The following is a 7,190-nucleotide window of genomic DNA, read 5'->3' as shown; positions in this document are numbered from 1 at the left end:
ATAAATTATCCGTTTCAGATTTCACCATCCCACCCATTAATTCACCACCATTGACCATTTCCGCAAAGTAAAGAAGCTATTCAGGATCCTATGTTTTTAGTGCTGTCATCAGCTTCTTTGCTCACTCATTCAAAAGGGAGGCTCATCCCTTGTTTACCCACTTTTGATGGCTCTCGGGAAACGGTCCCATGACTCTCGTGACATTTGCAATGTAGCATTTTTTTTTTTTTTATGAACAAATGGTCAATCTTGTCAACGTAGTGAAATAAACCCATCAAGTTGGTTGTCGACTCTAGGACATAATTTTCATTGTCATTTTTGATTTGGCATCCCTCAAATTTCCCTCATGTGACTTGATGGATCTCTTTTTGAGACTTTTCTTCGTTTTAAACCATTTCTATAGACATTTGCAATTTACCCAGATTGATGGGAATGCGGTATGATCTACTCTGCATCCCTTCTCTACATAATTATGCTAGTTACCACATCGCGCAAATTGGGAAACTCCAAAAAATAGAGGGAGGGTCTCCCTCGTCTGGGAAGTGGTTGAAACACTGAAATAAAGTCTGTATTTGTTTGATGGGAAACCCGTCTTGCTCCCACTCACTCTCCCTCCCTCTCTCCTTTCCTTGGGGTGTATCTGTGTTTGCGAGTTTGTGAAGAATGCCTGGTCTGAAAGAGAGGGGTGAAGATCGGTGGATGGGGTGAACAGTGAATAGATGAGAATTTAAATTCTCTCTACACACACACACACACACACACACACACACACACCCTTACACACACACGTATTATCCTATTGGATCTCTACATTGGAAAGCAGATAAAGTTTGGACCCCAACTTTGCCAATGACAAAACTTGGAAGAGGGTAACTAACTTGCCAAGGTCACAAGGTCACACAGCCACTCAGTGGAAAACTGAAGTCAAAACCACATTCACCTCGCTCCTTAGTACTGCGACTCCTTTACCTGGAGGCAAAGCCCCAGTCTTTAAAAAAAAAAAAAAAAAAAAAATGTTTGTTTATTTCTGACAGACAGAGGGAGAGCATGAGCAGGGAAGGGGCAGAGAGAGAGGGAGACACAGAATCCGAACCACGCTCCGGGCTCTGAGCTGTCAGCACAGAGCCCGATGTGGGGCTCGAACTCACAGACCGCGAGATCATGCCCTGAGCCGAAGTCGGATGCTCCACCCACTGAGCCACCCAGGTGCCCCAACAAAGCCCCAGTCTTACAGACCACATCCTCTGGTGTGGAGCCTCAGGCAGAGGAGGTGTGCAGAGAATGCGCATGCAATGGTTTTGAGGAAACAATAGGGGAAAGCATGTTTTAAAAGATATCCGTTGATGAGGAGTCCTGGGAACGGAGGAATGCAATACCACGAGTGGAAAGTCCAAAGCAATTACATCTGTGAGTGTTAAAAACGTGTTGTGTGCTTGCTTTCTCTGCCGCAGGAGAAGGCTGTTTACATTATGGGGGATTGTTCCGGTCTGTACCAGAGAGCTTGTTAAGGGAGGACGGGCAGGTTGGTTGCACGAATGCGCACTCCCAATGAGACGAATGGAGAAATTATGAAGCAATCAAATGGCCAGGCTTTTAGCAGACCACGGTACATTGCCCTCTTTTGCTACCCCTAGGCCTGTTAGCATAAAAGAAGCTATAAAGTGCACAACATTATTCAAGTGTCTGCGTTCTACCAACACGGGCGGCCGGCAGTTCATGGCCATGGTCCTCGGGGTTGCGCAAAGCCACTCTGCCTCCCCCACAGGCGGAGCGGGCCCCATGCCTTCTCTCCTTGCCAGGACTGTGTCTGGGGCACGAGTGCGAGGTAGAGCGAGGAGAAATACCTGGCTCCTTTTGGACTTCCCTCCCTCCCCTTCTGCAGAGCCCTCAGGGGAAAGAGAGGCTGCCTGAAAAACCTCGCAAGCCATGGAGGAGTCAGCAGCAGTGTGGCTGTGTCTAAGTCTCTTGCATGTGCAGGGGGATGGGGATTCGCGGGGGGGGGGGGGGGGGGGGTGGGGGGACACTGACAGTGGCTGCTCTCTATCTGCAAGGGAAAGGGAGCTCTTGTTCCCATTAAGCAGGGGGCTCTGCATTAGGGGGAAGCGGTGAGGGGGTGGTCGGTCCAAACCTTTCCTCTTGGAGGTGAGGTGCAGAAATGGGAGGTGGCTTATCTGAGGCTGCCCAGCTTTGGACATTCAGTTCTGTGTGCGCTGTACCTTCTAGAAGGAATTGGGGTGTAGTGGTGGGTGGGTGGGGGGGTGATACACACTTACGTCTCTCTGTATCTTCTTTAACAGGGTAACCCAGAAGCTCAGTATGTAAAGGGGAAAGTCTCCGGCTGAGAATGGACTAGGTGTGGGGTGGGAGGTCCTGGAATCCCGCCTTTCCAGCTTCTCTTTGCCCCTGTGGTCTTGGAAGACGGGCTTGAGAAACCCCGGGGCTCTGGGGAAAACTTCAGCAGCAGAACACTTCATTTTTTTTTCTTTCTCTGCCAATCCACTAAAAGCTATTATTCTTTTCCCCCTGCCATCTTCTCGTCTTACCCACTTCAAACATATTTCTTCTTATTAATGCTGTTTTGGCAGAAGCTGATGCCACAGTTAATGGCCGAGCTGCCTTGGCTGACCTCGATCTCGTTATCCTGACCCGAAGGGTACAGAAACAGGGACTTGGAGAGAGTAAAGGGACAGGAAGTGACAGACCCGGGATCTGACACCAGATCTCTCTGTATGATCCAGAACTCACGCTCTTCTTTGGACCCTGATACTCAACTTCCAGCGCGGAGGAGTGGTCTGTACTTTTGAAAGTTGCTCTGCGACTTTCCATGTTTCTTCCCAGGAGGCGAAATGATGCGATCAGCCGGGATGAAGTGTGAGACCCTTCACGCTCTTATGTTCTGCTATTTGGCACAGTTTATGGTTTAAGCTAACAGTTCTCTTAAGAAGAAGGGAGATCGGTCTCCCCAAAATATACATGTATGGTTTAGACATTGAAAGTCTGGGGTCCGTGGCCCACGACTGGGGCTTTTTTCTTGTCCATGATAATGGTTTTTACGGACCACTTATCATGTGAAACCGCGCGGAGGATCCTCTGTTCTTTCATATTCTGTTCCCACCTTACTCTCTCCCGCCATGTCCAAGGGCTTTGTAAATTTCGTCTGTGGCTGTTTGGGATCTGTTTCATTTTTAGATGTTTTTTTTTTTTAATTATTTTTTTAAGTTGATTTATTTATTTTTGAGAGAGACAGAGACCGTGGGAGGGGGGAAGGGGCAGAGAGAGAGGAAGAGAGGGAATCCCAAGCGGGCTCTGGGCTGCCGGGCGCAGAGCCCGAATTGGGGCTGGAAACCACAGACCTGTGAGGTCACGACCTGAGCTGAAACCAAGGGTCCGACCCTTAGAACCGACCGAGCCACCCAGCCAGCCCCATACTTCAGAGGGCTTATTGGAGACAACGGGCAACCAGTCTACGTGGCACTAGGGCTTGTTCACGAAGCGTACCACATCACACGGTTGGCAGGGGGGCCAGCCCGACGGCCGCTTCCGGACGGAAGGAATGGGTGTTTTCTGATACCGCCCTGCCCCAGGATAAAGGGGGTGATTCGGCACATCAGACCCGTGTTTGGTCCACGACCCTGCAAACTTGAGGATAGTAAGTAACATCTGTGGTTTTTGTAAAGTCCCCTCCCCCCTTCCACTGTCTCCAGTTTGTAAATCTGCATGTAGAATAGGCTTTGGAAATTGAGAGGCCCAGGGGACGTGTGGGAGACGACGCAGTGTAGGGCCCAGGAACTTCGCCGCCTCACCGCGGATGGGGCAAAGGCATGCTGATCGCTGTTGAAGCCTGCTTTTTGCTCCCCAGAAATGGATGCATTTATGAAGCTGTGATTTCTCCTGCGGGAAAACAACCCCCCCCCCCCCCCCCCAACCCCCCCCCCCCCCCCTACTGCTATTTTTAAGAGTTTTTTTTTTTTTTTTTTATTTTTTAAATGAAAGGCCCATGGACGTAAACCTACCCAGCCAGGAAGACTATTGGTGAGCTTTCCAAATCTGTCCACTAAAGTAGGAATTTGAAAGCCCCACCACAAATTGCTTTTCACTTCAACCAGGATGCTTATTACGATCCCCTGGCTCCGCTGTGCTCTCCTATTACTTACACATGAATTTAGTTACCCTGTATTTTAATTACATGTGTCCAGCAAGTTTTATGTTCTCTTCCCTGACTACTCATAAACTTCACAGAGATCACCCCAAACCATACCGTTCTTAAAATAGCCTTTGCCTCCTATCCCTTTGCAAGGGTACCAAATGACACTCTCTCAAGCCAGCCCTGGCTCGTGGAAGTTCGTTAGGATCCGGGCAGGCAGAGCCCGGAGCCCGGAGCCCGTCCGTCCCTGGTCATGGAGCTCTATGCCTAAAACGCACCGTCAGAGACACATGATAAGCAACAGGCCGAAGGTGGATTCCAGTGGCATCCTTCGAACCCATATGTCACCAGGGTTTGAGTCAAAATCATGGGCCGTCAGGGTGGTGCTTAGTGGCTACTTAATTGCTGTGATGAAGAAAAAGCCAAGATTTCACGTGCTTCTAGCCCCCAGGTCTCTTTGTTCCTCTGTTCCACGTGATCATGTTGTGGTTTGAAAGCCACAGGATGTATCTTTTGTAATTACAGGGGAATCGTGATTTCGGCGGACTCGACGGCCAGTCACATTAGGAAATGCCCCTTCACACTGAGAAACTGTCTATGAAGAGAAGGCTCTATGTTTGGCAGTGAGCTTGTTCTCTTACCATTACCCTGTCCCCCCTTTTTACTCAAGATTATTTGGCTGCAAGGGGAAGCAATATAATAAAAATATCACTCAGTCTCTGGCCGCATAGTAACTGCTTTAGTCTGCACCCCAACGCTCCTAAAAATAAGGAAGAAGACTATCATCTCTCGAGCCGATGGTTGATAAATCAGACACTCACAATAATATTCCGGGCGACGTGGCCATAAAATACACGTCCTGAATGCTTTCTTTCCTAAAATGTCACTAATTGTAACATAACTCACCAACACAATGTTGTTGTTGTTGTTGTTTTTAATTCACATAAACAGACCAGCTCAAAAGGCCGTTTTAATAAAGGGGTAGTATCACGTTCCTGTATTGTTTTTAGAAGGCAAGTATTATTGACCCCGCTGAGTGTCATTGGTGGGTGAGGGGCTGGAATTCCGGAGTCCAGGGTTCCAAAGTATTTCTCTAATTCACTGTGGCTCCCTGGGAGATAATGATGTATATCTCAGACAACCCAGAGTCATAATGAAATAATTTTAAACCGGTGGTGAACCTTGGAACTTATCCTTATGTCACTACATGACTGGGGAGAAAGAGAAAAATTCAGTGGGTCCTTTTTCACCTTTGCCATTCCTAAGGCTGCATCACCAGGAGAACTGGTTTCCAACCCCGTCTCCTTCAGCCCCACATCCATGACTTCGACAACTCGTTTATTTTTCATGTATGAGTTTGCGAATGTTTTTGAATTCCTGCGTCTTCGATGGCACTTTTTACTGATAAAACATCTTTGGGAAAAAGGAATTCAGAATGAAAACAGATGTTTTAAAATCCGTGCGTTTGACAATAATTTTTCTTTAAAATAACAATAAAGCCCATAGTTCAATGTCAGGGAAGCTCATATCAGTGGTTCTGATGAAAAACACTGGGGTATTTCTCTCCTGGTGTCTCAGGCAGTGGAATTGTTGATGACACCCAAAGATGAGTTGAGTTATGGCCCTGAGTTAAGTAACTGGTTATCTAGTTTTCTTTTGCTCTGAGATTTGTTGAAAAGTCTCAGTTAAATGAGCATGAAGGTTTCCAGGTATGCATGTGAGGTATGTGGGGATTGCCCCCCTGTTCAGAGAGTTCGTGGCAGGCTGGGGACCATATGTGCAGCAAAGTGTGGGTTCCTGCAGTGTCCTTGGCTGGAGATTCTGGGTCAGCCTAGAGTTGTTCCAGAGGCTTTTCCTCTTGTGGTTGCTTGGTTTCTAATTTTGGTTTCTAATTGTACCAGCCATATTACCACAAGACCACAGCTGTAAGGTGGTGCTCTGGCAAAAAGAAATAAGTCCGTCAGATATCTCCCCTTCCCGTTAGATAGATTAATTGACGACATTATATGGAAACCATAGATGTTTAACGTGCAAATTTATATGCCATGTATTTCATTTTCCCTGATTCCCTTCCATGCTGCTCATCAACTCAAACCTCCAAATTTCATGAATGAGGAAATGCTTTATTTTTATTTTATTTTATTTTATTTTATTTTATTTTCTTTTAAGTTTATTTTTTGTTAAAAAATTTTAAAATGTATTATTTATTTTTGAGAAAGAGAGAGAGAGAGAGAGAACAAGCAGGGGTGGGGCAGAGAGAGAGGGAGACACAGAATCGGAAGCAGGCTCCAGGCTCTGAGCGGTCAGCACAGAGCCCGACGCGGGGCTTGAACTCACAAACTGCGAGATCATGACCTGAGCTGAAGTTGGAAGCTTAATCAACTGGGCCACCCAGGCACCCTCGGAATGAGGAAATACTTTAAAGGATCAAAACTACCTCTTCTACTTAAAGTTAAGTAGTTTTTTCATACTTTTTCTATTTTGCCGGAAAGAAGACAAGTCGAATTTGGTTCTTGCTAAAAAGGATTGGGCTCTTGAAAGTACAGTTCATGTAATTTCTCAGGGCACTGGTTTCCTCATGCATAGGAAGCAGGTTATAAAATATGTGAGATCTCTTCCAGCACAAAGATTCTGTGGTTGGGGCCTGAGAAAACAAAACTGAATTTGGGAAGAGGAGAGAAAAAAAAAAAAAAAGGCAAGCAGGAGTGACTGTACTGAAGTAAGAAATCTTTGTTTTTAAGTTTATTTATTTATTTGAGAGAGACAGAGACAACACAAGTCGGGGAGGGGCAGAGAGAGAGAGAGAGAGAGGGAGAGAAAGAATCCCAAGCAGGCACACACTTCAGTGTGGAGCCCAATGCAGGGCTTGAACCCACGAAACTGTGAGATCATGACCTGAGCTGAAACCAAGAGTTGGTTGCTTAACCAACTGAGAAACCCAGTCACCCCACCACCCAGGTGCCCCAACTAAGACATCTTAAGATATGAGAATAAAGAGTGACTTGGAAATAAAGCTCTGAGTTCAGCTTTGTAAAACGACATAAAA

General features: G+C 46.6%; 1 long non-coding RNA gene across 1 annotated transcript; it reads left to right on the top strand.

Moving 5' to 3' along the window:
- Positions 1 to 2,744: 2,744 nt before the first annotated feature.
- Positions 2,745 to 4,866, top strand: LOC121034384 (uncharacterized). Its single transcript, XR_005792402.1, has 2 exons — positions 2,745 to 2,871; positions 4,670 to 4,866. It is a non-coding gene; the product is annotated as an uncharacterized LOC121034384 (long non-coding RNA).
- Positions 4,867 to 7,190: the final 2,324 nt, after the last annotated feature.

This window comes from Herpailurus yagouaroundi, unplaced genomic scaffold (assembly GCF_014898765.1).
Source record: "Herpailurus yagouaroundi ecotype Mexico unplaced genomic scaffold, PumYag 160, whole genome shotgun sequence".
NCBI lineage: Eukaryota > Metazoa > Chordata > Mammalia > Carnivora > Felidae > Herpailurus > Herpailurus yagouaroundi.
This window is presented reverse-complemented; position numbering and strand designations above follow the sequence as displayed.